The sequence below is a fragment of the Clinocottus analis genome, unplaced genomic scaffold (assembly GCF_023055335.1).
Source record: "Clinocottus analis isolate CAN_PGR_092001 unplaced genomic scaffold, fCliAna1.0.p SCAF_4, whole genome shotgun sequence".
Classification (NCBI taxonomy): Eukaryota; Metazoa; Chordata; class Actinopteri; order Perciformes; family Cottidae; genus Clinocottus; species Clinocottus analis.
The window spans coordinates 9,350,862-9,375,381 of record NW_027176153.1 but is presented as its reverse complement, the minus strand read 5'-3'; the positions used below and the strand labels follow the sequence as shown (position 1 = coordinate 9,375,381).

General features: G+C 46.1%; 1 protein-coding gene across 3 annotated transcripts in view; it reads right to left on the bottom strand.

The window, feature by feature from the left end:
* LOC137799940 (plexin-A1-like) overlaps positions 1–24,520 on the bottom strand; it is a 231,357-nt gene that overhangs the window by 111,815 nt on the left and 95,022 nt on the right. The gene's annotated exons all lie outside the window — the stretch shown is intronic.

Sequence of the window (24,520 nt, the reverse complement as noted above, 5' to 3'; positions counted from 1 at the left end):
GTCATCTCACTTTCTTTTTTTCTCTCTCTTCTCCCTCTTCTCAACAGTCTATGAGGTTATTATCTGCCAGATCACTACCTGACTATTCCTTAATCAGTTTTTTTCTGAACAGAAGGTTCATTAACAGACAGACTGTCATTACTGAATGTGCTTTTGTTGCTCAAGAGGGGAGGAGGAGAGGCTTTGGTTAAAATTCAAGTGCTTTGACAAATCTGCATTTCAGTGGGACGCACAGAGTTTAAAGTCTTGGGTTTTTTACACTGGATGGTAAAATGTGAGGCATGTAGCAGTTGTGTTGGAAAAAAAACAATACAGTTTTGATTGACCGCCTTTAACAACAAAAGTTGCAAACTTTTGTCTGCGTGCATGTGTGTGCATGTGTGTGTGTTTGTGTGCGTGCGTGCATGTGTGTGGAGGAGGTGTCCCCGAGTTGTTACTGTCCAAAGGTCATTTGTTTTAGCTGTCCCTTATGTTGCTCCCACATGAACACAAACACCCTGAAACTTTTATTGATGCGAGGGCGACCTTTTGTCCCCCTGTATGTCTGGCTGTGAACAACAATGCAGTCGAGCAGAGAGAGAAAAAAAAAGGATTTGGGTCATTCTCAAACTTCTACACGCCCCGAGCCGCCTTATCGGTTGCTATGAGTGAAGGACTGTGGCGGCGAGAGGCGAGGACGTGGGGGTGTAGGAGCAGGGAGCGTGCTCTGGCCTACAGCTCGGGGCAGAGGGCAGTTGGAGTGGGATTCAGGTCAGCTGGCACAGAGGGGACGGCAGACTGGAGCAGGTGACTGGAGAGTCTCATCTCGTCTCGTCGCCTGCAGGTGTCTGCTCTCCTTTGCTGACCTCTGGAAGTGAGTGTGTCCACACTGACTTCTCAGGAAGGGTGAGAAACTTTCATTGACGCTCGCGATAATCCACTGTTTCGCTCTTTTTTTCTACTTAGAACCCAACTTTCATAGCATTATATATCATAAGTTCCAAATGAATGCCATCTGTTTACCTTGCTGAAAACCCATGCACGGGACCATAAATCCCACTTCGTCATCTTCTTTGTGTCGTCTGCACTCAATAAATTCAAAGACATAAAAGTGGGTGTGTGGGGGAGGAGGGATGGAAAGGCGACACGAGGGCATCTGGAACTTTTTTTATGTTTCCATTCGTCCGTTTTTTTTACTTTCTGCAACGTATTAGCTGAGAGCCCCGGCTATAAGATGAAAGAAACGGCCCTCTTAAAGCAGTCTACCTGTTTGAAAATGCGCTTATTAAATATGGTTTTATAGCTGCTCCGAGGGTGATTATGAGACCAAAAAGAAAGGGGAAAAAACATAAAGGACCCCACTTTGATGTTACTGACAGCTTATGAGTCATTAAAACAGGCAGTTATTTTGTACTGATTAGTTTACCTCTTTGGAGCTCGACAATCACGCGTATTTTTATCCTGCTCAGCGGGGCCACTCCGCGGTGAGCGCGGCGAAACATTAACTGCTGCCATTTGCATTCAGATTATCCACCAATCAATGAGTTTCAAAACAATGTTCATTTGGAGTGTGTGCACTGGCTAAAATCCGTCAATTCAGTCGAGAGTGAGAGGGAGAGAGAGAGCGAGAGAGAGAGAGAGAGAGAGAGAGAGAGAGAGAGAGAGAGAGAGAGAGAGGGAGATGTATTCCAGGCTCTCAGCTAATGCTTTTGTTTCAGCGTGATGGACATTGAGGAAGCAGGGACAGGGTGTCTCGCTCAATGAGACGTGCATCTTGTCTTTGACCTTTTTTGTCGAACGGGGCGGCCTTCTCACCGGGTTACCTTCAGCCACGAAGAAATGTGGGATCAGGAGGGAAGTTAAAGGTGACTTCTCCTGATGAGTTTGCAGCACGTGCTTAACTTTCAACCACTTCTTAAAGCTTGCACCTCTCTCCGTCGCCTCCCCCCCCACCCCCCATGGGATTTAGCTCATTAACAAAGGACCGCTGATATAAGAAAGGACACTGTAACCCTAACATACACACACACACAAACACACACACACACACACACACACACACACACATGCACACACATACATTGAGGTCCACAGGTGCACAAATAAAAAGCCTATCCAAGCACACACTCATACACACACTCACAAAGCCAAGTGGAAACAACCCAATGACAATGGAGGAAAGCTATAAAGTCATTTTGCCACTAGAGGTCTTTTTTAGTCGTTTTAGAGCTTTTCAACATCCTTTGTCAATGTTCCTGAGTAAATTCCACCATACAAGCTGAAGGTTTGCTTTCAGGAGCAGAGCGGAAGATTCATCAGAGTAAACACACAAGGTGAAGAGTAGGAGAGTGTGCGTTCAAGTCAAAGGTGACGTGTGGCAAACAAATGAAAACAGATAGTTACTCCATAAACAGATATGTTGTATATCACTCAACATGTACTGAACGTGATGCTGATTATGACCAATATAGTTCGACAGTTTAAAATCTGCATTTCTTTCACGCGTTATCGTACGGATAACTCGACTTTGATACACTTTTGGCTGCATTTAGTTTAACAGCGAGCAAAGCTAACACACAGTGATGCGCTGGTTGATAATGGCGGCGCAGACGGATGAGGAGGTGTGGTGGACTAGAGAGAGGGATGGTGTGTGTGTGTGTGAGTGTGTGTGTGTGTGTGCATACACACATGAGTGTGTAGAGGTGAACAAAGCGGAGTAATGAGGTTTGGGTGGTGATTAATACCACGCTGGGTTCAACCACCGGTCACACCTTTGGGTCAGGTAGACTAGAAAAACACCAGTGTCTGCTATCAATTCTTCCCTTCAAAAAAAAATAAATATATATTTTCCCAGTGGCTTTGCTTGACTGCCTGTCTCCTAATCATGCTTTCTCCCTTCTCTTTCTCTCATTCTTTCCTTTTGGCATTCATTCATTCATTTGCATTATGCATTTTTGCACTTGCACTTTATTCAAGGTTTCTTTCATTCGCAGCCCTTTCTCCTGACGTGCCTTCTTCCTTAACTTCTCCACCTCCTTTCCATGCACTTTTTTTTTCTCTCCACCTTTTTGTTTTTCTTCCCTCACGGACAGAGACCTCTTTTTCCCACTCTGTGTGTGTGTGTGTGCGTGCGTGCGTGTGTGTGTGTGTGTGTGTCTGCATGCACATGTGTGTCCAGACACAGCAGTGCCCTGTCCAACATCAGCTGTTAAACATCTAGTTAATTACATGGTTGGACAAAGGGAGGGATGATGAAAAGGAAGAAAGGAAGGATGCAGATACGGGGGAAAGGAAGAAGAAGGTAAGATATAGGAAGGAGCAGCCTGTTAACCTTGTTAGCATTTTTCACTGAAACCGATGTTACAGATGTCCGGTGAGGACGAGTAATGAACCGCTGCCCTAAATGTTCAAGTAGCTATTTGACGATGAAGGGAACAGCGGGGGTGAGGGGGTGGGGAGTAATTTCCTTAATGAAATCTACGCTGGTGTGTGCGTGTGTGTGTGTGCATAAGAGTGTGCGTGTTAACGGCTCCTTGTTGTATTCATGATCCCTAATGAAATTGATTTTGGTCTCATCTGTTGAGAGGAGGGTCACACACACACACACACACACACACACACACACACACACACACACACACACACACACACACACACACTGAGAGCAGGGTCCAAAAAGGAAGTTCAATTTAATACAGACTACGGACGTGCACGGAGTCAACATGAAGTCCCCCATTGGTTTGTGGACTAAGATTTTGAAGCCTTGAGTTCTGCCTTTTGTCCGTTGCCATCTTGTTTTTTTCACAAGTATTCGCTGCTTCATGGTCTATTTTACCTTAAACTGAAACCATCATTTACTAAATGAACACTGAAACCATAAACGCCTGTCTACAATGTTTACTGAGGTTATAAATCAAGAGAGAAGTCGAGTCGTTTTCCCACAGACTTCTATACAATCAGAAGTGGAGTCGCCCCCTGATGGTCAGTAGAGAGAATGCAAATTAAAGGCACTTTTAAGACCCGGAAGTTGTCACTTAACACCAACAGTTCGTAAAAAAAAAAACTGGGCGAGTCAAATGTTCAAAAAGAGAGGATCCGAGAGAGAGAGAGAGAGAGAGAGAGAGAGAGAGAGAGAGAGAGAGAGAGAGAGAGAGACTCAATGTGCCAGTGCAAGCTGGTGGGCTGAGATTTATAAGGCAGTAGTCATGTTCAGTGAATGTGTATGTGAGTGTGTGCGTGTCTGACCCTGACTGGAGGGCATCCAAAGTATCACAGCACACCTGCTGACTGCACAGTCTACAGCTCTTTCACACACACACACACACCCACACACGCACAAACACACACATACACACACACACGCACACACACACACACACACTCACACAAAGCTATGTAGAGCCACATCAGCGAGACAGGTTTTCTCCGAGTGAAATTAATCATCGTTCTTTTGTCGCACCGCTGCTCTCACAACAGGAGGCCGGCCCCAGGTGACACACAGATATGCACACACACGTACACACACACACACACACACACACACACACACACACACACACACACACTCACATAGACACACATACAAAAAGTGACAGGCAGACAGCTGGCCGGTGACAGCATGCCACTATGAAGCTGTTTTCCTAACAGCTAACAATAGTTGGCTCAGGTTAAAAGGGAGCAACGCTGTGTGTACAGTACACACTGAGGGTCGCTGTTTCAGTGAGATTGGACTTTTTTTTTGGGGGGGGGTGTGGGGGCAGATATCCATATGACCAGTGCTCTGGTAATAGCAGCAATCCAATGCAGATGCTGGATTCATGCTAAGCATGTGGTGGAGCAGAGATGCCACTGTGCTTGGATCACATGTGGCCATCAGTTGTGCTGGGATAAGAACGCTTTGAGGCCGATTGCACTTCCTGGATGACTATCGAGAATTTAAACATCAGTTGCTGCTGCATTAACAACAATTAAAGAAGCTGGCTGGCTGTCGTTGCTTCCCCTCTTCGGAACAGAGCTCTCCTCAAAGTTCATTTGAATTTTGAGTTTTATTGTTGGATTTTGTTTAGCTGTTTTTACTTTTTGCCATTAAAACAGATTCTTTAACTTTGATGACGTTGCTTTAGTAAAGTCAAACAGGGCGAGGGGACGAGCGTTCATCACATTGTTACACCACTTCATTAGAAAACAATAGATGTCACTATTTGGCAGACCGCCATCCTGGGCCCAAACCCATAGCTGATAGATTATTAAGAATTACTACATTTAGAATAGTGTTTCTATTTTAACGGGGCGCAGCTTTTCCAGCCCAGGAAAGAAACGGACAAACTGCATGTGCTGGAAATCATCTCAATCGATGCTCCCCAGCCAATCAAATCGGTGCGTTCCAGATAAAAGGTAATTCCACATGGCCCGATGATGATCATCAACTGAACTCCCTTTTAGCAATATCGTCCCTTACCAGTTCTCCTATATTAGCTTGTTAGGTAAGCTATTTATACGTCACAGTAAAACTGTCCAAAACAACACAAAGTTAGACCCAACTTGTAAGAAAAAAAAACATATTTCGACTAGAAGCGCATCATGAAATAACCTGTAACGCCAGCACTGTTTTGTAGAGACGCTGACATGTCGCAGTTATTTTTGAGCAGCAGTGAAGCGTTTTCACTTTCAGCTGCCTCTGCCCGCCAGAGTGTGACAACTTGGCTGAAGCAGCAAGAGCAATTATGCCAAAAAAAAAAAAAACATTCTCAAAAGCATAACTTGACAACAGCTTGAATTATACCGCTGTTACTCCTCCTCCCCAGACCCCTGGTCTGCTTTATTAGCACTAATAGCACCGAAACTACGGGGCTCTGGGAGCGTCAAAATGTCACTGGATCCCTTTGACTTGCATCCCTGCTGGGGAATACGCGCCACCAAATGTCACTTTGTAACCACCAGACGCTAACAGAAGACATCTCCCTCTATTCAAGTCATGAGCACGCGAGCGCGCACACACACGAATGCACGACTCCCATCGGCGCTGCATTCTGTATTTTTGTCAGATAGTTAGACAGGGCACAGGGCTTATTTTTTTTCTTCTGCCGTCAGTTGGGCTGGGCTGGCATGTGTGTGTGTGTGTGTGTGTTTGCAGGATTGGGGCCTCTTTAATCTTTCACAAGCACGATGGACTTGAGTTTTCCTCTCAGCAGCGCTCACAAGCAACACACAGAGTAATCAGTCCCCTTTTGCTTCTTTACTCCCCATCTATTTTACCCCCCTCTTCTTTTCAGTCCCTTGTATTAACTTCCTCTCGATCTATCTCAGATGGTTTCGCGCGCGTACTCCATCCTCCCTCCTCTTCCATCTCCTTGCATCCATATCAGGTCCTTTCACAAACAAGCGAAACACTCAGACGGGACAGAATAAAATATACTCAGGTGGTACCGGGAAATGACGACGTGCTCGCTCACGATGGGTCGTGCGCCTCTGCCCCGTCGGTAGTTAAAGATAAGATTACATGACTTTTGTGAGGTTCCTCTTCCCATTCCCTTCGGTCCCGCTGTGCCGCGCTTCCCCTGAGAATGCCTTTGACATAACTGGGTCTGGCTGCGCGCTACAGCAGCAGCAGCAGCAGCAGCAGCTCCACATTCTTGCCCGAGGCCAATCCTGCAGGCAGAGGCCAATGTGACGCTAACGACATCCATGCACACAGTGTCTTGTGACGGTGCGGTTGGCCGTTGGAGGGGATGACTGTGAGCCAGTTCCGGGAGTATCCGCGCATGTGCATATCCACGCCTGTGAAGAAGCATTCTCGGTCGCTCCTGAGCCTCAAATTCGGAGGCGCTCGTCCTGCTGAAATTAGGTGTGAGAAAGGTTTGCGCCTCTGCGTATTTTCAACTTTCCGTGTAGGAAGATGAGGGAGAAGGAGGACAAGTTCCCTGCAGCCAGTGGTGTTAGGCTGTAAGACTGTTACTGAATAACAGTTTTTATGTCAGAGTTTGGAGGGTGCGTGAAGTCAATGGCACTTCACAGGGAGGATGGGATGTCTGGAGTGTTGTGCAAGGTCTGAGTGCATTTTGAAGTATTTGTTATTGAAAAAGATCAACGGAAAGGGCAAAATTCTGGCTCTCTAGGGGTAGTTGGGAAAGAGAAGAAGGGAATAAGTTCTGACAAAGCTCACATGGCTAAGCAGCTGGTTCCCATGTCGGCGGGGACGTGTGCGTGCATCAGAATCATTGCATGAATTTGTAGCTAAAGAAGAAAAAAAAAGTCCTCCATTTTTTGATCTCATAGTTGGGTTGGATGAGGCTCATGCCTTTTCGAAAATAATGGGAAAAAACGGAAAGGAGCAACGACATCATTCTGAATAATAATAATGATAATAATAATAATAATGAGAGTGCTTGTGTTTGTTGCAGATATAGTGTGTCCTACAGAGCAATGGGCCTTCAGAACAATGGCCCATTGTTTTTTCTTGATAACGGTCCGATGAGACATCTTTTGGACTACTGGGGTTTTTGTAAATAATGGGCTTCTGGGAAACAAAGGGAGGCCCAAAGCTGAAGTGTCGCACACACTCCCATTGGCCCCAAACCGGCTGATGGAAACACACCTCTTCCTCTTTTGTGACATTTTAAAGGTGTGCCCTAAAATTCCCTTTCGACAATTCAATGAAAGCAAGTCGACTAATTCGTAAAAGTACTGCGAATCACTCATTTCTGATGAGATTTTCTAAGTAAATGACAGGCCAACAATAGGATGATGATGACAGGCATTTCTATTTTTTTTTTTAAAGAACTCTTCACTTTTGGAAATGATGAGACTATCTCTTCTTTTTTCTTTCTATCTTTCTCTTTTGTGTGTGTGTGTGTGTGTGTGTGTGTGTGTGTTGCCCATCATTGCTTTCTGGAGATACCTAAGAGAAAACAAATACAAGGCCAGTAGTATCTCTGGCAGAGAATCACTGACGCTTCATTGGCTGTCAGTCCAACTCCTCACTCTAAGTGGTGCTTGAAGCGGGATTGCTTTGCCAAACTGCTATTTTCCAAGGTCAACAAATAACCTTCATGCCTCATTTATAAGCCGAGATGAAAGTCGTCAAAGAGCTATGGATGAAATCCGAACAGCTACTGAGCTTTCATGTCAACAGATCCATATCCATGACAACTGAGCAAACTCCATCCACCTCCAGAGAGCGTATGATATGGTTGAAAGCTCCAGCAAAAAGAAAACAGGGCTAAGAAGTGGACCTCCGAGTTGGATTTTGTTTGCAGTCGCACTGTACCGAAGAGGAGCAGTAAAAACTGAGAATGCTACTGCAGTGGTAGTATTTTTGGTTGGATAACAAACAGCTCATAGTTGTAATAATGCTGTCGGAGGATCTCAATAGCCTGTCAGACACGAGGAAGCAGCTTCTTGGTGTGGAAAGGTGCCACGTGACGGTGAACGGATTCCCTCCGAAGATCAACGGAGAGAGAGAGAGAGAGAGAGAGAGAGAGAGAGAGAGAGAGAGAGAGAGAGAGAGAGAGAGAGAGAGAGAGAGAGAGGATGCCCAGAGAGGGCTGCTGAGCTGTTTCCACACCATAATAGTTTTATCTCGGCTGCTCTGAGAGGACAACTAGTGAGGACAAATCTTCATCTCTCGAGCCCTATCAATGATATGTGTGTGTGTGTGTGTGTGTGTGTGTGTATTTGCATCCACCCAGCATTTCACTTCCCCTCGGTATCTGATTTGGCGCCACCGCTCCCCTCTCACTCGCTCCTCAGAGCTTTATAAAACAATTGCCTTTCTCCTTTGTTTTTCCCTTTCTCTCTCTCTATCTCTCTCTCGCCCCTCTCTCATCCCACTTTCTTCTCTTCATCCTTTCACACACTCTCCCTCTTTTGCTTTTCCTCCCCGCCTTGACGTACCAGCTCAGCTGACACACCTGATCGGCCAAGCAGAACACACTTGTGTATAACTCAGCCTAGCAGCGTGCCTCGGTGTGAGTGTTCGTACGTGTGTGTGTGTGTGTGTGTGTGTGTGTTTGCCCTGCAGTGAGTAGTGAAACTACCGCTAAACTAGCTCAATTTGTCAAGAGCTGAGAGGTGTAGGCCTCGAGGACCACTGTACCGGTGTCTTCAAGGTAAACAGAGGAGTATGGATTGTAAAAGGAAGAAAAAGAAAGAAATACTATGCGCACGCACACACACACACACACACACACACACACACACATTCCGTATGTACACACAGACACATACACGATTCTGTAGTTTCGGATCAGCCTGACTGAAGCAAGCACCAGAAAGGAGAGGATACTCCATCACTGCCACTCCTTCAGCGTGTATGTGTGTGTGTTGACTTTGACAAAGAGCGGTCACGACCCCAATGTTGACTGAGCATTTTACGTGTGTGTCTGTGTATGTGTATGTGTGTGTGTGTGTGTGTGTGTGTCAACAGGAGGCTGTCCCACCTCGGGAAGACGACAACTCATTATTAAAGGGGGTAACGCGAATAAATTATCGGCCGCTGGCCCGAATGAACTGAATAAAGAAAACAATGTCACAGCGCGGTCACCGGGTGAACGTCTACTGAGCGAATGATAAATGTCTCCCTCTTCCTTTCTCTTTGCTCTCCTGCGCTGGCCCATTGCCACAGCGATTAATTCTGGGGGCGCAGAGAGAGAGAGAGAGTTAAAGAGAGAGAGAGCAATGGGAGTGACAACGACAGTCAACAACCTTCCCCCTGAAGACACAAACCCAAATATGAATACATAGTTTCGCCCAAAGTTACAGGTGAGTGATGAGTTACTCCTGTTAGTTTGTGAGGCGATGCATCGTGGACGAGCAGTTAAAAAGACAGGAGAGGCGTGAATTATTAATCTGTGCTGGTAAGATGATAAGAAATTCGTAAAAAGTATGTTTTTTTTCCTTCTTTAATTCATTCATCTCTGACTGATATCCGATGCAGCGACGTCCCACCCGGCCTCGTTCCCCTCCTGGCTCCTCGGTCAGAGTCACCGAGGACACGACTCAGCAAAGTGACCTCAGCTGGCCTCGGAGACGACGTGGACTCTGGATAGCCGGCGGCGACTCAGACGCATCAGACCCGGAGTCGGCTCAATGACACGTCAAAAGATTGACAGGCGTAATCATTCAGCATAAACTCTCCATTTATACAATGCATGCAATTTAGAGCGTAGCATGCAGCTACTATGCAGTAGAAAATAGCAACAATTTGATGCAGATCCAGCATCTATAAATGTATTTACATGTATAAATCCTCGAAAGACTACTTTTAGGACTTACTGGTGCGACTGTGGCTCAGTGGTTAGCATGCTTTGCTCGTCCTTTGGATAATAGCGTTAGCTAAATGGAAATGTAATGTAATCTATGACTCACACACGGCTGTCAAACTCCATGTCAGCAGTTTGTAACGAGGTCGTGAGTTGGCGGCTAATGCAGCTAACATGCTACGTCTGATACAGCTTGTCACTGGGACAGGTGCTACCTGGTGCCATTGTCCTCTCTCTCCTGTTCTATGCCTGTTCGCTCTCCTTGTCTCCTCTGCTTTTTTCCTTTCTTTTTCTTTTTTGTCTCATGAACAGAGAGAGCAGTGGACAGTCAGATTAATGACCTCGGCCTCTAACACACTCTGTCTTCCCTTTTATGTCTATCTGCAGCAGCCTCACAGCCGCAGTGGTATGAGACACACACACACACACACACACACACACACACACACACACACACACACACACACACACATACACTCACACACGCGGCTTTGGCAAAAAACGAGAGCAGCGCTCATATTTCTGCACTGTCTGTTCTCCTGACCAGCGTTCATCTCCCTTTTTGCATATTTGTCGCAGCTGTTTATAAAAAAAAGTAAAAGTCACTTCCTCTGGCAAACGGGCAGGAAGTCAGACGGGTAGAGATGCTTTGGCAGATTTGCACAGGTGGCAAATCTCGCTGCAAAGCAAAAAAATTCTCTGTCTAAATGTCTGCGTGTGGCCTTTGCATATCTGGAGAACCGCTCATAAGATCCACTTGGCACTCGGGCACCCCGGTTGTACTGCTGGGAGACCCGAGGGAGGGCCGGTTGTCAAAATTGTGTGCAATTTAGACGCGTTAGGTATGAATAACCAAGCGAGCAGCGCTCTGCTCAGAAAACAAGGGGGGGGGGGACGTTTCATAGTCCAGTATGTCTTCCGCAGCTTCATTGACCGCAGTTCACTCTACAACCACACTTCTTCCTCTCCCTGGAGTCAACTCGAGCCGACGGCCAATCGAAAGCACCATCAAACCGGAGTGTATTTCACCGCCGCGACTTGGTCGTGTTTCCGCTGCCCTGAGTGACTTTGTGTTTTTCCCCGCTGGAACACTTGTAGCGCAAACGGACAAAACTACTATAGTCACGCCAGGGAAAATACCTCTTCCAATCAAATCCATGCTCTACTTTATAACCGCAGTTGTGATGTCAGAGCCAGCGACTCTTGGAAAGTGCATCCACTCGGTGTATTTGTTTCGGACCGACGACGCTTTCTTACTGGGGATGTCGGTTTTCCAGAAGTAAAAGTCATGCCTTCAAATAGATAATAATGCATCATATCCCGAAAGTTAGAGTGAGTCAAATCAGAATCAGCGGCGGAACCAGTAACATCGCTCCGTCAAGTTAGTACTCCAATGGTTTCCTCTGAAGTAGAAGTACACAGCAAGCAGAACACTGTGGGATTGTGCATTTGAAGTCCTTTGTGTTTGTAGTAATCCAACATTTTCCACATCAACATTGTAATAAATTTATAGCTGTTCAGGGGCCATGTCGTCGACTCCCCGTCACTCAGGGTGTATCTCACCGGTGTTTGTGACTTGGGCGTGTTGCTGAGGAGGACCCGGAGCGTAAACTTGTTTGTTGAGCGGTTCTCCAGGAAAGCCTCGAGCAGCGGCAAACACACGCCAGGCATCTGGCCCGTTCTGAACGGGCATGTTTTTTTTAAAATTTCCTTCTTCTTCTGAACGGGCACTGCGCTAGCTAACAACATAAACGTGCATGTCGAATACTGGTACGTGCACGCCCTTGCTATGTCTGCGCATCTGTCTGTACTCATGTCTGCTTATGCGAGTGTGTGTCGCCCTACTCGGATGTGTAATTACACGGGAGAGACGATAAGCCCGTTTCTGCTCCCTCCCCTCTCCTGTGGGAGCTCACAGCTAATTATAGAGCCAGCGGAGCTTCAAATTGCCATTTAAAACAGCCATACGGTGGGAGACAATAACACACTCCCCTGGTGGTGTCACCGCTGTGTAGTAAGTGTGTCTGCATGGCGGTAGAAGAGATGGCGATAGAAGCAGCAACAGTGATGAGAGGGGAAGAAGAAGAAAAGTACAAGGGGAAAAAAAAGTAGCAGCTCTGTTAAGCCAAAAATGACTGATTCCCTGAAGGGGGAAGTTGGATTTCAGGAGACTGAGAGGCCTGTGAATTGTACAGTGTAGTCGGCTTTAGGGACAGATTAAAAAGAAAGGGATTCAGGGCTGAAGTATGTGTTTACGTCTACATCATTTAACAGGTAGGTGTCTTTCCTAAGTCCTATGGTTTAATTTGCTCACGTAAACGCAGACCGTTTTCTACTCTTTGACCTGTACCGCTCTCTGCCTAAACAAACTCCCCAGTCACTCAGCCGAGGAGCAGTTTGAATGCAGAGACAATTGTTTACCTTTTAGGCAAGGTGGAGAAAAGAGGGAGCGAGACAGAGAGAGAAAGGGAAAGAGAGAGAGAGAAAGGTAGGACGAGTGAGAAAAGATGGGAAAGGAAGAGAGCATTAACAGAAAGACGGAGTGAGGGAGGCTAGAGAAAGGACAAGGGGGGATTTTGTGGTCCGCGGTGGAATGTGCTTTGAGGGACCGATCACTGCCAGCACACACACACACATGCACACATGCACACACACACGCACACACACACACACACACACACACACACACACACACACACACACAACAATCTTGCTCTGCCTCTGGCCGGTGCTTTACCCACACAGAAACAGGAAACTCACCGTCCTCTGTCTCCCTTTCTGTCTCTCACACTTACGCACACACACACACACACACACACAGACGCGCACACACACAGATGGACATAATATCTGCAGGACGTACTGTGGCAAGATAAGATGAGAACAACCAGCATTAATGGGTCATCACTCAATAATGTTCATTATGCACATTCTTAATAGTATGTGTATGAGTGTAATGGAGAAGAGACGGGGAAAGAACATGGGATCAGAGCTCTTTGCGGACGTGCGTGTATGTGTGTGTGTGTGTGTGTGTGTGCGTGTGTGTGTGTGTGTGTGTGTGTGTGTGTGTGTGTGCACACTTTTATTGGCATGTCTCCTGCCAACACTCCCTCGGGTTTACATGGACCGTAACTCATGTGTCAATTAATTACCAGCATTTGTGTGTGTGTGTGTGTGTGTGTGTGTGTGTGTGTGTGTGCGTGCGTGTGTGTGTGTGATAGAGTTACAGTCCATCAGTGTAATGAGTGTAAGAGGAGCTGTCACTAGACACCGGTCCTATCTGTAACTAACACCAGCAGTCAAGTCAGGTCTGCAATCCCACCCCAATGTACGCACCACCAAAGCATCATGGGAGCTGAAGTTGATAAGCGTCCACAAAGTAGCTATTGTTATATCTATGTTCACAGTACATAAACTGTTACATGTTAGAAAGCGGACGGACAATTCCTCAACAAATTCAATTATTCAACGTTTAATATGCAACATGAGACACCGGCTGGACTCGAATCAGGGACATGGCGGGTATGTATAGCAGGCTTTAGATCCTCGATAATTGGATTTCCTGATGTCCACACTCTTTTTTCATTTTTGGAATTAGCAGCCAGAGAATGTGCGCTGTGTTTACAATGAAGGAAGCACAACCAAGTACCCTCCAAGTATAAACACCTTGTTTTTTTTAATAGATTTCCTGGCGTCTTCAAACAGCTTTTTTATGTCCGAAATTCAAATGAAACTGATGGATGAAAACCAGCCACCAATGTCCATTTCTATTTCTTAAATAAAAAACACAGGGCGTGGCTATAACACGTCGCCAGCCACAGAAAACACTATAAATTAACAGCACTAGGTGTGTGAAGCCAGCCGCTCCGTGACGGTGAACGGACAGAGCTAAATGCTAACATCAGCGTGCTGACGTTCTCACAATGGCAACGCTAACATGCTGATGTTTAGCCAGTATCATGTGTACTTTTTATCTGAGCATGTTAACATGCCGCGAGTGCAGCTGAGGCTCATGGGAGTGCTGTATGTTTTGCAGTCATTTGGTCGCAAACCAAAGCAACGGAAATATTTGAAACATCCCATGTTTGACCGAAGAATGACTCTGGACATAACTCCAGGGGATTACCACAGTTATTAAAAGCCATCTTGAGGAGAACATAATAATAACATAACATAATGTCTGTACCATATGTCTTGACGATCCATTGAATAGTTGTCGTTCCACTCAATTGTACAACGATCAACTTTGCGGTGGCGGCAGAGGAAAACCCCAGACTTCCTCCTCAGGGGACCCGTGCATGTCCCTACAAGATGTCACGGAGCAAAGTGGTCAACCACGCGGACTAACGGACTAACCGACACAAATCCCAGTCGGGCAAGCAGAGTGCTTACCATAGACCATAATCTCATTACAGTGCCAGGCAGAGACTCAAACACCCGTCCACTATCCAGCCCACTGACCCTTTCTTTACCTCCGGCCCACGTGTTTCGAGGTGAAACAAAATTCACTAACGGCTCTTGATCTGATGCAATGTTTAAAGGTTTTATGGTGCCAGGCAACACATTTGGACTCCAGCTACACTACCACTACAACACAAGGATCTGGTGTGCAAACCGTACTAAACCCTAACTATCCTATTTTATGTGTGCAGAATGCTGTTTACCAACCTTTCACAACCTTTCCAAGAGGATAAAAAAAAAGGCTTCATGGTGTGAATTCGTAGTCGACGTTAGTCTGAATGGCATCAAACTGAAGCAAGTTATTGGCGGATGGATTTGTTTAAGGGCATAATATGCTTTGCTGCAAATGTAATTGATTTCGCTCATACTACCGCCTGCAGTATAGTTTACTCACCTTTATATTTACCACAGCATCATTGCGGATAATGCCCGGCTGTAAACCGCAGCTCCTGACTGGAGGCTGAAAGGTTCCACCCTCCCCATTATTGCTGTATAACTGTATTTATGGACGTAGGGTTCTGCCTCTCTAGCCAGCTCCTCGTCACAGCTGGCAGTAAAGCTTGAGTCTTGCATTGCAAACAGCCGCCCACCCAGCCAGCATGCACCAGTTACAAAACCAAACATACCCGGAGGGGGCATATTTGAATATGAATCAGAACATATGCTTTTAAAAAAACATGTTTTTTTTAGAAATACAGTTCTCTTTTTCTGCAAATTAAAAATGTTCTGTGAGGACTTTTTCTTCCCCTCTTTGCGTTTCCCCTGATGGTCTTTTTTTTTATGAGTTATGGCCCTCCCTGTTTCTCTTTATTTCTGTATTCATATACATGAAGAAGAAAGAGTCCAGGAAGCCATGATGGAAGAAGAGGAGGTGTGACAATAGATTGTTCAGGTGGTTTGAAGTATCAATGGAGTATAATTCTGTCTATACAAATAATACAGACTATGGACTAATGAAATTTAGATGAATAAAATGGTAGCACGTGGCAAGCAAGGAAAGGAATGAAGGAAACAGTGAGTAAAGGGACAGTCCAATAAGTAAAATACTGAAGTAATGAGTTAATGACAGTTTTCACAGTCATTACCAACTATAACAAGTGATAAATGACTGACCAAAAGAATGAATGTGCATCAACGCTCATAGATTGACGTGGTTATGTGCTGCCTGTTCTGCATACGATGCACAGCTCTACATGTCCTGGTCACCTCCTTCAGCACAGAGAAACTTCTCCACAGCAACTTATACGGGCAACAATCTCAATAAAACCACAATCAAAACTGGTCACGAGCTCCAAAGCAAATCATGACTGAACCCTGTGTTCATCTAGCGGTTTAGATGGGAAGGATAAGTAATAATATGAGTGGTTAGATGAAGCTATGCCGACGGGGTGCTATCCCGGGGCTGATCTGCCGCTCCCCGAAACCAACCAACTCCTTGCAGCTCTTGGCTCCTGAATGAAGAGGCGTCAGCGCGGATGTCGGCTGTCGCTGAAGTGACAATGTCATCATTTCAATGTGACCCGAGGGGCCGTGCGGCTGTACGAGGGAGAACGCGTGAGGGTGCGAGGGCGAGAGCTGTCAGCTTAAAACGTGGAGTTGTCAATAGTCATTTGTGTGTTTGTGGGAGTACGTGAGTGTGTTCAGGATGTCAAGTTTCCTTATCGGAGAGGAAACTGTCGCCAACCAAATGAATACGCTGTCTCTCAGCTGATTTTGATAGATTTAACCTTGCTTTGAACCAAAAGGAAAACTCTAAAAACATGATCTGGATGACTTTGTCATATAGTGGCAGATTGGAGAGAGGTCAGAGCTATGATGTCAAATATTAATACTGTACAAATAATCCATCATCTGTATCTGTTCAACTAACACAATTATCTGTCTCTGTATGCGTTTGTTTTGACGAGAGGAAGTGGGCGTGGCCAAATTGCCACATGAAATCAGGTTATGAGCAGGTGGCAATCTCCAGTTCTGCCAATCCGGTAAATGCCCTAAAACCTCCATTCTCTCTACCAGCCGGGGGGCAACTCCTCCGGTACCAAAAAAGACGTGTCTACATCACAAAAACTGTGGACGACTGCAGAATAGAGCGACCCCTTTTCAAAAATATGTTAAATATGAAACAGCTAGCTAGTGAACATGTTGTAAAGAGAATGAGCTTTTTCATCTTGTCGTCATACACAATCATATGAATTTGATTTTGAAGAAATACCTGATGGACAGCTTGTCAATTGGGAACATTTACTCCAAGGACAAGAACCATATTGATATTATTGAGTGTATTGGCTTCATTGTTATGCCACCCTGAAAACCAAGCTGACATTTTAGAGCAGAAGGTGTCATTGTGTTGGTTCAATCCAAAATGGAAGATCATGAGTAAAGCTTCTATGGGGGCCATTTTTCTTCCCTTATTTTGACTTCCGGCTACTTTGAGAAAAGTACTGGAATAATGACGTTTCTAACCCTTTCGTAATGTCGACGTACGCAAGGTTATGCAGGAAAACAGGTTTGTTAAACTGCATGTGTGCGTGTATCCAGTAGAGTGTGATTGTATGCCACTAGTTGTGTGCTTGCTGTAAGCCGAAGGAGGAATTCGGGCATGTGTTGATTGCCCTTTTTTTTTTGCCATGGGTGGGCTTTGGTGTTGTTGCTGTGCCAGGCAGTAAAAGACACCAATCCAGCATCGAGGGACCTAATCCCTGCCTCCCCCCCTTTTCTCGCTCCCTCCTCCCTTCTTTCTTATTCACCATGGCTCTCATTCCCGATTGCCTTGGCAGGCCGAGAAAAAGACAGAAAAAGAGAGGAAAGTTGAGAAAAAAGAAATTAGAAAGACACACAGACACATTCTGAGTGTGCAGAAGGCGTTGGGACGTTTTGGCCCTGCGGAGACGGGAAGTTCAGCGTCGGTAGGGATGAATGGGGGGAGACAAGAGGGAGGGCGGAAGACCGAGCGAGAAGGCATGGAAACGGCCCAGTGGAAAGCATGATGTCATGATTAGTGAGGTGCGACCATCCTGCAGTTCCATTGGCACCACATGGACGCCAGTGGAAAGCACACACAGACACACACACACACACACACACACACACACACACACACACACACACACACACACACAGAATGTCCCAGTGTCTGCCTCTAACCGCTCACAGCTGCTGCAAGAAACAATGCCACCATTGTCGCTCTTAACCTCAGCCATGGGCATGCAAAAACACAGACACACACACACACACACACACACAGAGTGGATGCAGAGCAGACATGCACTTTCTGGTGCTTTAAGCCCTGGTGAAGTGTGAAGACGCAGGTGAACGGAGAACATTTAGGCTTAATAACTCTGGAAAAGTGAGGATCTCATTTAAGCCACATTTTCACTGAAGTCATCATAAAAGCTTATGAAACAAGTGTTTCATGGTTTTGAGCAAGATGCTAAATGGTCCCCTCTCAGTAGGAATACAATCTCGCTGCATCTGACAGTCTGTGACAAAATAAAGAGAAGCCAGAGTAAAGTTCCTGCGTATTCCTGCCTTTCTATTAATAGAAAAGACACACATGGTGATCAAAACCCAAACTGGCAGCTCCGACTGAGGTTGCTGCTCGTTACTTCATGGGACTCCTGAGAGAGGGGAGCAAACAAGCAAACCGGGTGTGGAGACTATAAGCAAGCTTGTTCAGGCAGAATCAAGGAGTGAGGGGGCTGACGGAGGAATATTTAGAAAGAGAAACGAACGTGCTCGGGTGTGTGGTTAGAAAAGGTAGATGAGAGATAGCCGGACCGACCCAGCGGCCCCACGTCCCACTGAAATCTTAAACCTAACCCGTGAGAAAGAAAGGCAGAGAAAGGGTCGCTCCTCTTCTTCTCGCTGTCGCTATGACGCAAGTCCTTCATACAAAATGCATTGTTCGCCAGAGAAGAAGAAAGAGGACAACGCAATGTGTCCTTGCCTTGCAAAACTGTTGCAACCCACTGCTTTTTTTTATCTGCAAGAATCTCCAACTGGCTTGAATGCATTTTGGTAAAAGCATCGATTCTCAAATAAATACATACATAAAAAATCCAATAAAAAAGCAATCCTTATTTGCAAGATATTAGCCTTTTTGTTCAAAGCATATCTGCCTTTTTCCAAAGTCAATGTCTGTCAAGTCATGTTTTTTTTTGTGTCTTTTTAAAAGCAGTTAACTTGTGCCACTGGTTCCTATTTTGGCTGTAAACATTCCTTAACCCCTTTTAAAATGGCATATTCTAACACAGCTGAGTCCTTCATCCATTAGATGATTGGCTACAAAGTTACATGATGAAGATGAGTTGGATGAACAAGTTGAAGGAACTCTTTTCTGCCAGCTGGAAGCTGTGTAACAGGTTCCTGCTCCTCCCTCACAGCAGCGCGCTCACCGAGACAACGGACAGAAATGAGAAACAGCAGAGCAGAAACTAAAGCGAGCCACAACCGGAAGAAACACAAACTGCTTTTGCAAATTACTCTGCAAAAAAAAAAAGAAAAAAAAAAGAAGTTTACGGTATCGGAAGAGATACGATTCGATAAGAGGAATCTGCGTGGGGTTTCTTGTGGGCATGTGTGTGTGTCGCGTGAAAGGAGATTTGATTTGGTGCTCTGTAATGAGCTCAATTTCCCTTTTGTCACAGTCTGTGTCCGCCGCCTATGGAGGCCCAGCGTCACGCCAATGAAGCAGCCAGTGAATCCACGTGAACTCAGAAAAAACGAATGGGAAAGTGCCGGCCTTTGCGTTCGCCATTATTGTAAGGATTTAAAAATATAGCTGACTCTCCTCGGGGGACATGGGGGGCTCATTAATACGAGAAACCTCACGCTACTTCCTGCTACAAATGGAGGAATCAAATGAACAGTGAACACTCGCTCCTCTGCATTGAACACTTCCTCGGCATCGCTCTCGCTCTCTTGCTCTCTCTCTCTCTCTCTCTCTCTCTCTCCCTGGTCCTTTGATTCAATGAGAGAGAGACGGATGAGATCAGAGCTCTGACCTCTACTCATCTCACAAAACGCGCACATGCACACGCACTTCAAGACGACGACGACGACGACGACGACGGGGGGGGGGGGCCTGTTTGAGGAAATTACATCATCATCAACCGCGGTGTCGCCGGGGTCAAGGCTAGCCGGGACCCGTCCCATCACGGCGGAGATAACCCCCGGTGAATGGTTATTACACTTTATGAGGGATTGCCGCGACGAGGGTGACTCCAGGTACGCCCCCTCAGCGAGTCGGATTGATGGCGCAGCCCATTACTGATAGATGGATGGAGCAGATTATGGAACGCTCCATTAGTGTCACTTCATATAGGTGGGCGAGGTGTGTGTGTGTGTGCGTGTGTGCGTGTGTGTAGCGGAGGCAGCCGCACAGGGAGAAGAGAGCGAGGTGTCTGGATGAACGCGGCACACTCGTTGCTGATTGTAGTGGTGGCAGCGTGAGGCCTGAAGGTTATCTACGTTGGAGTCTATTGGAACTCGTGCAATCAAACCGGTAATCTAAAGCCTGATTGGTCATTTGTAAAGATGACTTCAACGCACTTCATCTGCAGATATGCCGCACATGAAATTGCTTATTATTATGGTATGTCTTTTATTCTAGTGTGTGTTGGATGGGTATCTGCAGTAGGGGGGGAAAAAAACTATAAAAAAGTAACTGGTACCAAATGTGAGTTTAGTAGAGCAGAAAAGAGGCGCAAGAGTTTACAGCCAAAAACTGCTTTGAGCTAAATGTCAGCATGCGAATCACAGACTGACACCGGCACGCTTAGGACTACTCTGCAATATGCATTCTCCTTTCTCCTCCTCCTTATTTATCAATACATTAAGGGTGCAATTATTCCATATGTTCTGTAGTTTTGTGAGTATTTTATACGCCGGGTGAGCTCATTTTTCAACTTGGTGGTGAAGTTATATAGGACTGACTTAACGAACCGTATATCGTGCACATTTGCTTTTTTCCTCCCTCCATTTCGGGCCACCTGTATAAATAAAAGCGTGGCGTCTCACAGGAGGCGGGATATCGTGCACCAACGCCATATACTGACCGTGACTCCAGCGCGTGTCTGTGCGCTTCATTACGAGCCGCCAGCACACCCATTTACCTCGACCCCGAGACCGTACCGCGGCGGCACAGAAGGTCTCTCCCCCTCCCTCCTTCCCCCCATCAACCCATCCCTCCCCGTCCCATTCCCATTATTCCCATCGTCCCATTATTAACACCCGTGGAGCCGGTGGGAAGGTGATTCACCTCAGTTAAGATAATGCCGCCCGTCCTCACCTCATCTCTTGTCTAATGGAGCCCGGAGGGCTGGCCGACGTAGGGCGGAGGGGGCATTTCATCTCGGGACAAAGATTACTCTCCATCATTAGGCGTAATGGAATAAAAGCTGCGTGTCTGCGGTTTCAAGAAAGACTTCTCTTTTTTTTCTTCTTCTCCACGTTGCATGTGTGAACTAAACTGCATTTAACACATTTCCAGCCCATAGCTGCGATTCCTGCGCCATCTATATTTAAACATGCTGTCTAATTAAGCCCATCACGGTGGCCCCTGTCATTAGGTGAGGCTTTCAATGGCTTGTGGGAGGTGAAGTTTGCGAGCAGGGCGAGCACCGGGTCCTTTTAGACCGCCGTGACCCTGCTCTGCTCCTTCTGTCTGTCCAACCTCTCTTTCTCCCTCTCTTCCTCCCCCTTTTACCAGTTCTCGCTCTGTCAAATTCCTCCTGCGCTGCTAGTGCCACCATCTCTCCTCCTCTCCTCCACTCCCCTCCCTTCCTCTCTCTTCTCTGTCGCATCCATCTCCCTGCTTTTAATCTCTCCCTCTCTCCTTGTCTCCCCCTCCCTCCCTGCCTCCCTGTTCACTTTCATCCCTCTCGCTCTTGCTCGGTGCCGTTGAGTGACAGTACAGTTAAACTGTTATTGGCTTCTGCAGGGGAAGCAAAGCAGCAGCCGCAGCGCCGAGGCTTGGCAGCACAAAAAGAAGGAGCGTGTGTTTGTGTGCGTGTATTGTTGCAAAGTCAAATATGAAAGTGTGTGATCGAACGAATTGTTCCAACTTCTGAAAAAGTTACATGACTGTGGCTGTGGAAGGACGGGGAGGGACGTAGGAGGGGAGGGGGGGTTGTAGGAAAAACAAAAAATAATTCTCGGAGTGTAACGCTGTCATAATATCTCAAGCCGATCCAGTAAAAACACACCACCATGCGGTGCTATCTCTTAGCATAACATTACTCACCCAAGAGAACACACACACACACACACACACACACACACACACACAGCAACTTTGGAAACAGTCTGCAGGTTGCTGAATCTAGGTCATGACACGTGGGTAAAGAGAATCATTCATCGCTTTTAATTCCAGCGCTCAGTTACATTTCAGTCATCATGAAATGGGAGCCGGTCGGGCTCGGTGCCAGGAAGTGATATGTGCCTTGGCTCAATGGTGGCTACCTGACTCCAAGGAAGTGAAACCAATACGTGAGTGTGCATAACACACAGTTTGACATTGAAGGAAGAAAAAAAAAAGGTGCAGTGATTCATTACATCTTGGTACAAGACATTTCCTCTGCTTTCCTTCGTCCTCGTTACCTTCGACATGATGCCTTCCACAGACTCCGCCTCCGTCCTCTTCGGCTGTCCGAAAGACAACAGAGTGGCTTCAGAGATTCGATGATTTCACAGCACTTTGCATCTCTTTTTGGACAGCTGGCAAATTTTCCTTCACAACTGTCAGGACAAGTCAGCGACGGGTTTGACGGCCCCCGTTGCTGTTCCATCTCACAGTCCAACAGTTGTGTTTTTGAGGAGCACAGCTGGACGAGATCTAACAGGAATAAATCCTCTTGGATTGGCGGCCCTTTTGTACTCTGTGCTTCCTCCGTTAGCTTCGAAAGTCTAGGGAAAACAGAAAGAAGCTCGAGGAGCTGCTCTCAGCGATTACCTCACCTGCAGTTGTCTACTAACTAACCCTAAAAGTAGTGGCTGTCTTTAGAAGCATTTTTCATTTGCGCAGTCCAAAAAAAAAATTCAAAATCTTCGCAAAATATAAGTTGAGGAGCTTAACTGAGGTGGAAAAGTTTCTACATGGACGAAAGCGAAATGCGTCAAACTGTCTTTTTTTTGTGAAGAGGTCTTTCTGTTGTGACTGGTGTGTTTTTTTTTTTTTTCCAGAGATGAGATGTGGAACCCTCTCTGCTCTGAAAACGTGCCTGCCTGGCTGGCTGTCAGGTCTGGAGTCTGGACGCTAGCCGCCTCCGAGTCAGACAAAACGGTAAAACTATTTTTACTGACCGTCAAATTGAAAGATCTAATTCCATCTGTGCTCGATCAGAAGCAGCGTCCGCAAATGGGCGCGTCAGAGCGCCGCTCGCGTGGGTTTGAGGAGTCTAAGCTACGATCCTGTCCGCTCAGACGACGACGACGCTTTCAATCTTCTGTCAATATTTGTGCGCCTTGATGATTGGGTTTCTGCATCTCCACGAAAATCTGACTGAGAGGAACTTTACCCCAAAGCATGACTCAGCTGTCTACAAAATAACACACACACACACAAACACACACACACACACACACACACACACACACACACACACACACACACGCAATCGCTACATTCAAGTCCTCATACATGAAACAATAACTCCTGTCTGACTGAATATTCTCTGTTTCACCTCTATTATAAATATTCACGTGCCAGATTTCCTCTCCATGTGAGTGTGTGTGTGTCTATGTCTATGCTTGTGTGTGTGTGTGTGTGTGTGTGCGTGCGCGGGGCGGGCCACGTCCACCATCTCGCTCCGTCACAAATTACCTCATTAAATTTCATTGCATTAAGCCACTTTCATGAGTTTAGCGTAGTCCCAGGCCCATTGTTCGCCTGCAAATGAGATTAAAGCAACATTTGCCTTTCTCCCTGCTTTTCAATTAGATTTCTGGAAGGACAGCTCGGGCACGCCGCCTTAATGAGGAAAGAAGGAAACATAAAGAGGAAAAAATTTTAAAAGGGGCATTCGTCCTACTTTGGACAGTTTTTCGGAACCGAGACAACTTTGTGACACGTTGTTTTTTGGGCAATGTTCAGACGTTCATCCCACAGTGCACTGTAGCTGCTGTTAAGATGTATTATTCCCAGTGTCAAAACTGGATAATCACTGACATTTGTCTCCAGTCTTGGCTTTGCTTTTTTGTCTTTATTGCTGGTAAGATGGCACAGGACTGAATGGCATCCATAGAAAATAAATGCAGTAAAAGGTTTCATCCTCCCATTCAGATTAATAATGAATGTATTTATGTGTGTGTGTGTGTGTGTGTGTGTGTGTGTGTGTGTGTGTGTGTGTGTGTTTTTGTTAATTAGCAGTGTGTACTACTTCTCTGTGTGTGTGTGTGGTCACGTGACAATAAAACAGAGCGGGTTTACGGCTGCCCCCTCACATGCAATGCAGCTTACAGGACATAAACACACACACACACACGCACACACACACACACACACACACACACACACACACACACACACATAAGATGCGGTAATGGCCATTGAGAGCATGTTGCTAGGCAACAGATACAACTCCTGCCAGTAAGATGCAGGCTTTTAGGAGCCGCTGAGGAAACGTTACTCCGGGAAGTAGAAATTCTCAATATCGGAGTTGTAGAATAGCGTTAGAAGAGTTAGTTAGAGCAGGAAACATCTAAGTGGCAAAAGTCTTGACCTCCCCGAGGCTCTTTGTTCTTCTTGTTTTGCCCTCCTATGAAAGTCAATAACTCAAAAGTGTAGGTGGAACGAACGAGGTATTCAGTTGGTAATAATCTGC